The sequence below is a fragment of the Canis aureus genome, chromosome 13 (genome assembly GCF_053574225.1).
Source record: "Canis aureus isolate CA01 chromosome 13, VMU_Caureus_v.1.0, whole genome shotgun sequence".
NCBI lineage: Eukaryota > Metazoa > Chordata > Mammalia > Carnivora > Canidae > Canis > Canis aureus.
This window is the reverse complement of record NC_135623.1, coordinates 49,914,062-49,921,054: the sequence shown is the minus strand read 5'-3', so window position 1 is coordinate 49,921,054 and position 6,993 is coordinate 49,914,062. Positions and strand designations below refer to the sequence as shown.

The window sequence follows — 6,993 nt, the reverse complement described above, 5'->3', positions numbered from 1 at the left end:
CACAGGGAGCCTGCTTCTCTCTCCACCTATGTCTCTGCCTCTCTCTCTCTGTGTCTCTCATGAATAAATAAATAAAACATTTTTAAAAAGAATTAATTAAATAATAAAGGAAAGCCAGGTTCAAAAGAAACTCCTAACTGTAGCAACATGTAGTTAATAATGAAATACTCATAATGCATACTTAGTTTCGATCGACGAAACATTTTATTTTTATTTTTTATTTTTTTTAAAGATTTATTTATTTATTTATGATATACAGAGAGAGAAAGAGAGAGAGAGAGAGAGAGGCAGAGACACAGGAGGAGGGAGAAACAGGCTCCATGCAGGGAGCCCAACGTGCGACTCCATCCCGGGTCTCCAGGCAGGCACTAAACCGCGGAGCCACCCAGGGATCCCCTCGACAAAACATTTTAAAGAATGGAGGCTTTGGGAAAACTGCCACTAAATGCATTCATTTGTTTATTCAGCATTTCTTGAATATCTACAGTTGCTTCATACTGTGCTAGGATGCAGGAAATTTCACCAAGTTGAATGGACAGTTGTCCCTGTCCTCAAGGAGTTTGCTCACTGTCCTCAAGAAACTTTATAACTGTGGTGCATTCCCCACACAGAATTTCTCCAATGTCTGAGGAATTTTCCATTTTCTAGTTTAATCTGACTGTTGGATTCAATGAGTCCCAGAAAATTAAAGAATCTGCTTCTAAAGTTTGAAAGACTGAGATTGAATACCTTCAGTGGGTTAATGGCCTTCCGATCCTCCAATTCTTCTCCAGTGGCTTTAGCAAGAGGAGAGAAATGGATGGTCACCAGCATTGAATAGCTTTTTGGAGACAGCTTTTGAGGTGCACAAAGCAACCTCAAGCTAGTGTTATTTGGATCCCATCTAAAATAACTTGGCAACACTATTCTAATCAAACAATCAGGTAGTGTCCCTTAGATGTCCCTTCGTGTCCCTTGTTTCCCAGCAAAATTCCAAAATTGCTCTGCTGGCCCCCTCAACTCCTCTTAGGTGGATTAGCAGGAAAAAGACTCATTTTCTTTACTTCCTGTCCTCAACAGCTGGGGGGAGTTGAATGGGCTTTTAAGGCATATTAGAAATACCGAGTATATGACTTATACAGAATTTCAAAGTCTGCAACATTTTCTGGAGTAGAAAGCTATTAAATAAATGGGATCTATTTTATGACACTGTGATTTATCTTGCTTAACGTCACTGTTTCTATTCCCTAGAAGGAAAAGAGTGTTGTGGAGAAAGAAACTTCTAACAATAAGGGAAAGACTATTAGCCTAATGTAAATTGCCATTTCTCAAGTTCTCAACGGATAAGGTGTCCCGAAATAAGTAATTGGATACCTGTGAGTGGGCCTGGCATGCCCAGGGCAGCGGCACAGTATATTCAGGTGTGGGTGGCTCTGCAGACTGGTGACTTCAGAGCCCATGTCCCTATGGAGGGTCCCACTAATGCTATTACACTTGTGGTGTCTTACTGGAATGGTGGGTTAGACATGTGAAACTTTGGCCTGTTTTCTTTCTGAAAAATATATTTGTTTAATGCTGAAAATATCAAATTTATTTTCACAAGCAAAATCCTAGGGGAGATGAGGAAATGGGCCATAAATTCCTTTTTAAAGTATCCACTAGTGCCTCTGTTCTGTTTATTTTAGGTTTTAGCTTGCAGCAGGTCCTACAGCCTCTTGCTGTCTCCCAATTAGGGTGTCGTTCTGCATTTTACAAAACACACATGCCGGTTCTTTGGAAATAATGTTGAATGTTCAGCTGTCCCAGCTTGAAAGACAACAAATATAAGATAACAGGAAGAAGCTAGTCAGATGGTGAAACAAATCAGGTTCCTTTCAGTTGACAGAGAAAAAAGTTTTGTGCATCAATGAGTACCTAAATGGCTTTATTAGGCCAGTGATTTTTAAAAAATTCTTTTTAATTCTGTAAATGCCCTTCTCTCCCTGTTCTTTCTGATGGCTTACAATTCGATTTATTTATCTGTGGGATGCAATTAACTTATGATCATAAATTGTTATTTTCCAAGACATGGAGTGTCATGTTGTTTTCATTTTTACTCTTTTCAACCTTTAAAAGAACTTTATTTTTAGGTTCATTCTCTTTCTTGAAACATGTAATCAGTGCTTATCTTCTGTATTTTTCCTCCCTCATTCTCTCCCTACTCAAGAACATTATCAATGCCTTAGAAAGAACAGTTTAAGAGTTGGTAGTGGAAACTTTGTGGAAGGCATTTATTCTTATAATGATAGCACATTTGTCATTTAAGTCACCGTGGAACAAGCAGAGTCCATTTTATATAGAAACCTCATTCTGCTGACACTGAGTAGCATTTCCTTAAGAAGAAATCTCTTATGACTATCTGAGATTACTCTTTACTGTTTTGGGTGTTTTTTTTTTTTTTTTTTTGACTAGAGCTCCTGGGGCATTTGATTATCAACCCCCCTCCAAATGTTTCCAATGTTTCCCAATATTTTTTCCCCCACTGGTCCACGTGCTTCCTTCACACTACTCATGATGAGCAAGAATGGACCTTGTGCTTCCTTTGAACAGAGCTCCGTACTTTATGTAATGTCCCATGGGTGTTCAAACTCAGTTTTCCTTCCCAGTGTACCACACCTTTTAGACCAGATGAACAATATTCTGTCTATGCTTTCATTCCACTGTTACCTGGAACTTACTGCAGGGTTCACTTTGTATTTCAATTACTTATGCCCTCTCTACCCTGGCATGAGAACATCTGAGGTTGTCTCTCTCCAAGAAGGGAAACATCAAGGACTTTAAGTACTTTGCTTTCATTACTTGTAAACAGATACCTTTTAAATTTAAACCAAATATTTGTTTGAAGAACAACTAATAACTGTTTTACTTAATTTTCGCAATGTTCCTCAAGGCCACATGAAAGAACCCTGAGGCTGAATCAGATGACCTGGTTAAACCCAGTTTTGAGATGCCAGCCAGGAGAGGAATGATGCTACCCTCAGGGTGAGATATTGTTCACACTATTTGGAGTTAACAGTGATGCCCTCATCCCAGTTAAGAGACTGCAGAAGCCGTCTCCAAGAGTGAAGGGTTCATCATCTTCGAGGTGGCAGCAGCCTTCATTGAGAAATTCTCCCTAGTTGAGGGATATGACCTCACTTTGGTAATAGAAGAGTTGTTCATTTTTCCAGCACTTTCTGTTGTAGCTATCAAGAAGGAGAGACAGTGGGGGGTCAGGGCTGGTGGGGAGAAGGCTGAGCTTACCCACTGAACTAGCAAAAGGCTTCACTGTTTGGGACTGCCACGTATATCTTCAGCCATAGACCTTGGAGGATCTTGCAAGCATGGAGTACGATGTAGGAAATGTACCACAGCGGAGCAATGGGTGAGATGCACCTACAGGGTAAAAAAATCATCAGGAAAATGGAAATGAGAATCACTGGATAAGGAGGGAAGGAAGCAAGGAGAGACAGAATGTGCACTGGGAAATAAAGCTTAAAATGCACATATTCTTGAGGCAAAGCACCGTATATTTAATTCTAAGCTTTTTAGAACTAATGTAAAAAGGAAACTTGCCAAGTATCCAGATGTCTCAAATGAATTAAAAGTATGATATACACCCTTATTCTTCTCTCAAGTCTAACAGGAGTTGATTTTTTTTTTTTTAAAACAGAAGTGGGCAGAGGAAAAGACGGTTTTGATGGGCACCTGGGTGAGAAGAGGGTGTTACAGAGATAGTAACTAGGACATGACCACATATAGCTTAACCGGCCCTTGTTTTGGTAACTGGGAATCAGAACAAATACATGAAGCAGTGCTTTATGTGAGGTGGTTTGTAAGGATTGAAATGGACATGGTGTAATTCTATAGTTGGATACATGATATGACATCATAGCCAGGGTCGAATTCTCCAGCGGGTGTGGTAGTCTGGTGAAGGGCCAGTGAGAGCCTGGCAAGGATGGCTGATGTCCTATCGCCATGGTTACCGCCCTATGGACAAGTAGATTTCTGATACACCCTGGCTGGAGGCAAAATATCCAGAGACTATGTGTTCCTTTTTCCATATGCCCAAGACATACCTATGGGGCCTCTTGAGAATATTTGAAAGTAGGAGAATATTATGGGAGAGTGATCCTTGAAGGCATAAATGCAGAGGCTATAGTGACAGTAAGAATTATGCATTCCCTCCAAACTCTATTAGTCCTTAGAGGCTGTTAGATTAGAAGATATTTGAGTTACATACTGTTTACAATGTTTGTGAGGTAAAACATAACAGATGCTCAGGAGACAGTAATTCATGGCTTATAGACCACACAGGAGTTTCTGCCTCAGGTCATTTGAAAGAGATACTGCCCCTAAATATGGCAGATATTTATTGGCTGACTTTTTGGCATCATTTACAAAAATCCTTTTCTAATAGTACTGATTTCTGTTTGGAGGTCTGTGTGATTCTGAGAAAAATGATTTCACCTCTGGGTCTAAGGTGGAACACATGAGCTTGCTAGGCTTATTTAATCAGTGAGTCCTATTCACAAATTATAATAACTAGTTAAGGTTGGGGCATACATTTTAAGCCATCTGTATAGATTAAATCTCATATCTTTTCCTGGAAATATTGGAACATCGGTGCTGTTGTTGAAGAAATTAATGAGAAAGTGTGTTACTTTGGGCAGTTGCATCCATTTGGGGACCGTAAGGTAAGCCAGTCTTAGGATGAATGCTACTTAGAAAGAAGTGAAAAAGAAAAAAAAAAAAAAAAAGATGTTGGATTCATAACTGAGTGGCTTGATCAAAGTTTACCTATAACTTACTCTCTCTCTGGTATTTTTAATTACATGAGCCAGTGAGCCTTCCCTTACGGTTTAAACACATCCAGTGAAGTTTTCTGCTAGTTATTACTGAAAGTATTCTTACTAGTAAAGGAGTAAAGTACCTTTCTATCGATACTCCCAATAGCATGGCAAAAAAGTGTTCTGCTTCCTCAGACAAAGAAAATTCTCATGACATTATGAAGTTAGACAAGATTGATAAAGGTGACTGGGTTTTCCCTCTAGAGGACACCAAAGTGGAAGGAAACCCATAAAGCTATATTTATTTGTATTTCAGGCTACTCCATTCCAGATACTAACCAGCTAGGGAGTAGGGAATAGACAACATGCCCACGTACTTTGCTCTAAGTCATACTGAACACAGCATTAATTGTAAAAAGAAAAAAAAAGTTAATGATGTTGGTAACATTTAATTAATATTTAATTTTTTTTTTTTGGTAACAGAATAAGGTAACCAGTAATTAATTAACACACTACCAATTTTCTAAGAAAACAAAATAAGGAAAAGAAGTTATTTAATGAAGGAAGCTCTTGGAATTAATGGCGGGATCAGACAGTTCAGTAGCATTCAATAAATGTTTTCTGAAGCCAGCTATGTGCTGGATACTGAGGTACGTTCCAGAGCCACACAGTGAATGACTATGGTCCCTGTGCTCCTAGTATGTACAGCTTATCCCTGAGAAGACAAATGAGTTTTGTTGTTTCAAGTGCTAACTTTGATAAATTGGTCATGGTTACCTGTGAATTCGTGTTGAGAAAAAGACTCAGCTTGTGTTTTGATTCAATCAGAAGGGGCTATTGGATCGAGGTTTACCTGAGCCCCTACTTCTGTGACCATCAATACTAGCTGCTGTGGTCACAAGAATGGCAGGCTTGTTGAACCAGCTCTTATAATTGCTATCCTTGGCCAAAGAGATAGAATTTAGGTGTCAATCCCAGTGCCATATGCCTTCTACTAAGTCACTCTGGTAGTACAGGTTCAGAGCTCATGTGCTAATGGTACTATGCTCAAAAACAAAATACTTTAGTGATGAAAATATATTTGTCTCTGAGCCCTAGAGATTCCAGGAAGGATTTTTTGAAGAAAATCACGAAATAAACTGTAAGAATACAAGAAAAATTTCTGAAAACAAAACAAAACAACAGCATCCGTGGTCTTTCTTTTAGCTTCATTTGATTGGGAAACTTGGAATTTATGAGTAAGATACTTGTTTGTGTTCTCCAACAACCTCCAAAAATGATGGGCCTGGGAAGATATGATAAATGTGGGCAAAGCAAACACAGATTTTGTTGGCGCTGATGATTTTGTACACTATGTTTTTTGTAAGGCAGTTTGCTGAATCCAAATTTCTTGATGAAGATCACATTTTCTCTAGTGGGACATAGCCCAAGAAAGCAGTTCAAAATGGTTGGTGTGGATCAAGAAAAGAAAGGGTATTTTAGTATGCTCATGTCTCTAATTTAATTCTAAAATGTGAGTCCTGTACCCCCAGCACAGTTAAATGCTTTTTGTAGCATGATGAAGGGGAGTAGGAGGGAATTCAACCTGCCAGAGCCACGCAGATTTATACCTTATAATAGCTACCAATGCGATGCAGTAAAATTTTACGTTTCAGCTAAATTACTAATGACTTTCAGGCCCGTGCCAGAAATTTTAGAGTAGGCTTATGAAGGGAGATGAGAGAATGTACAGTCAAGCCTTCTTAGGAGTGGTGTGTGTGTGTGTCCGTGTGTGTGCATATGCGTGTGTTTTTCATTTGGGATTATGGGACACGTGCTCATCATTTTTCGCCATCTTGATTAAATATAATTAGGTTCTGGCAAGCTACCCTTCCCTTCTCTTGGACGCTGGCGCTTTTTTGTATTTTCACATGGGTTATCCGCAGGAGGTTAGAGCAGGAGGTTATTTTGTTGCCTTATGCCTTTACTCCAGGGGTGGCCACATTTTTTTGACGTATTGGGCTTCACAGTGATTTACAGATTAAGGCTCTGGCCTGTACCCAGGCCAGCAGGGCTGCTGTTCTCTCTCGCTGACACATCTTGCTGCTTGGAACCAGTGGCTCCTTGCTTACCCTCTCATTATAGTTCTTAGCCCACATTTCCTTTTGGCACAGAACACTTGGTTATTTTGACGATGTGCTGGATTTGCCTCCTGCCTCTACCCCCT

At 39.6% G+C, this 6,993-nt stretch overlaps 1 long non-coding RNA gene across 1 annotated transcript; it reads right to left on the bottom strand.

Moving 5' to 3' along the window:
• Positions 1 to 401: 401 nt before the first annotated feature.
• On the bottom strand, positions 402 to 3,830 carry LOC144281661 (uncharacterized). Its single transcript, XR_013350094.1, has 3 exons — positions 3,706 to 3,830; positions 3,262 to 3,393; positions 402 to 776 (listed from the first exon to the last, which is right to left on the bottom strand). It is a non-coding gene; the product is annotated as an uncharacterized LOC144281661 (long non-coding RNA).
• Between the last annotated feature and the right edge of the window lie 3,163 nt (positions 3,831 to 6,993).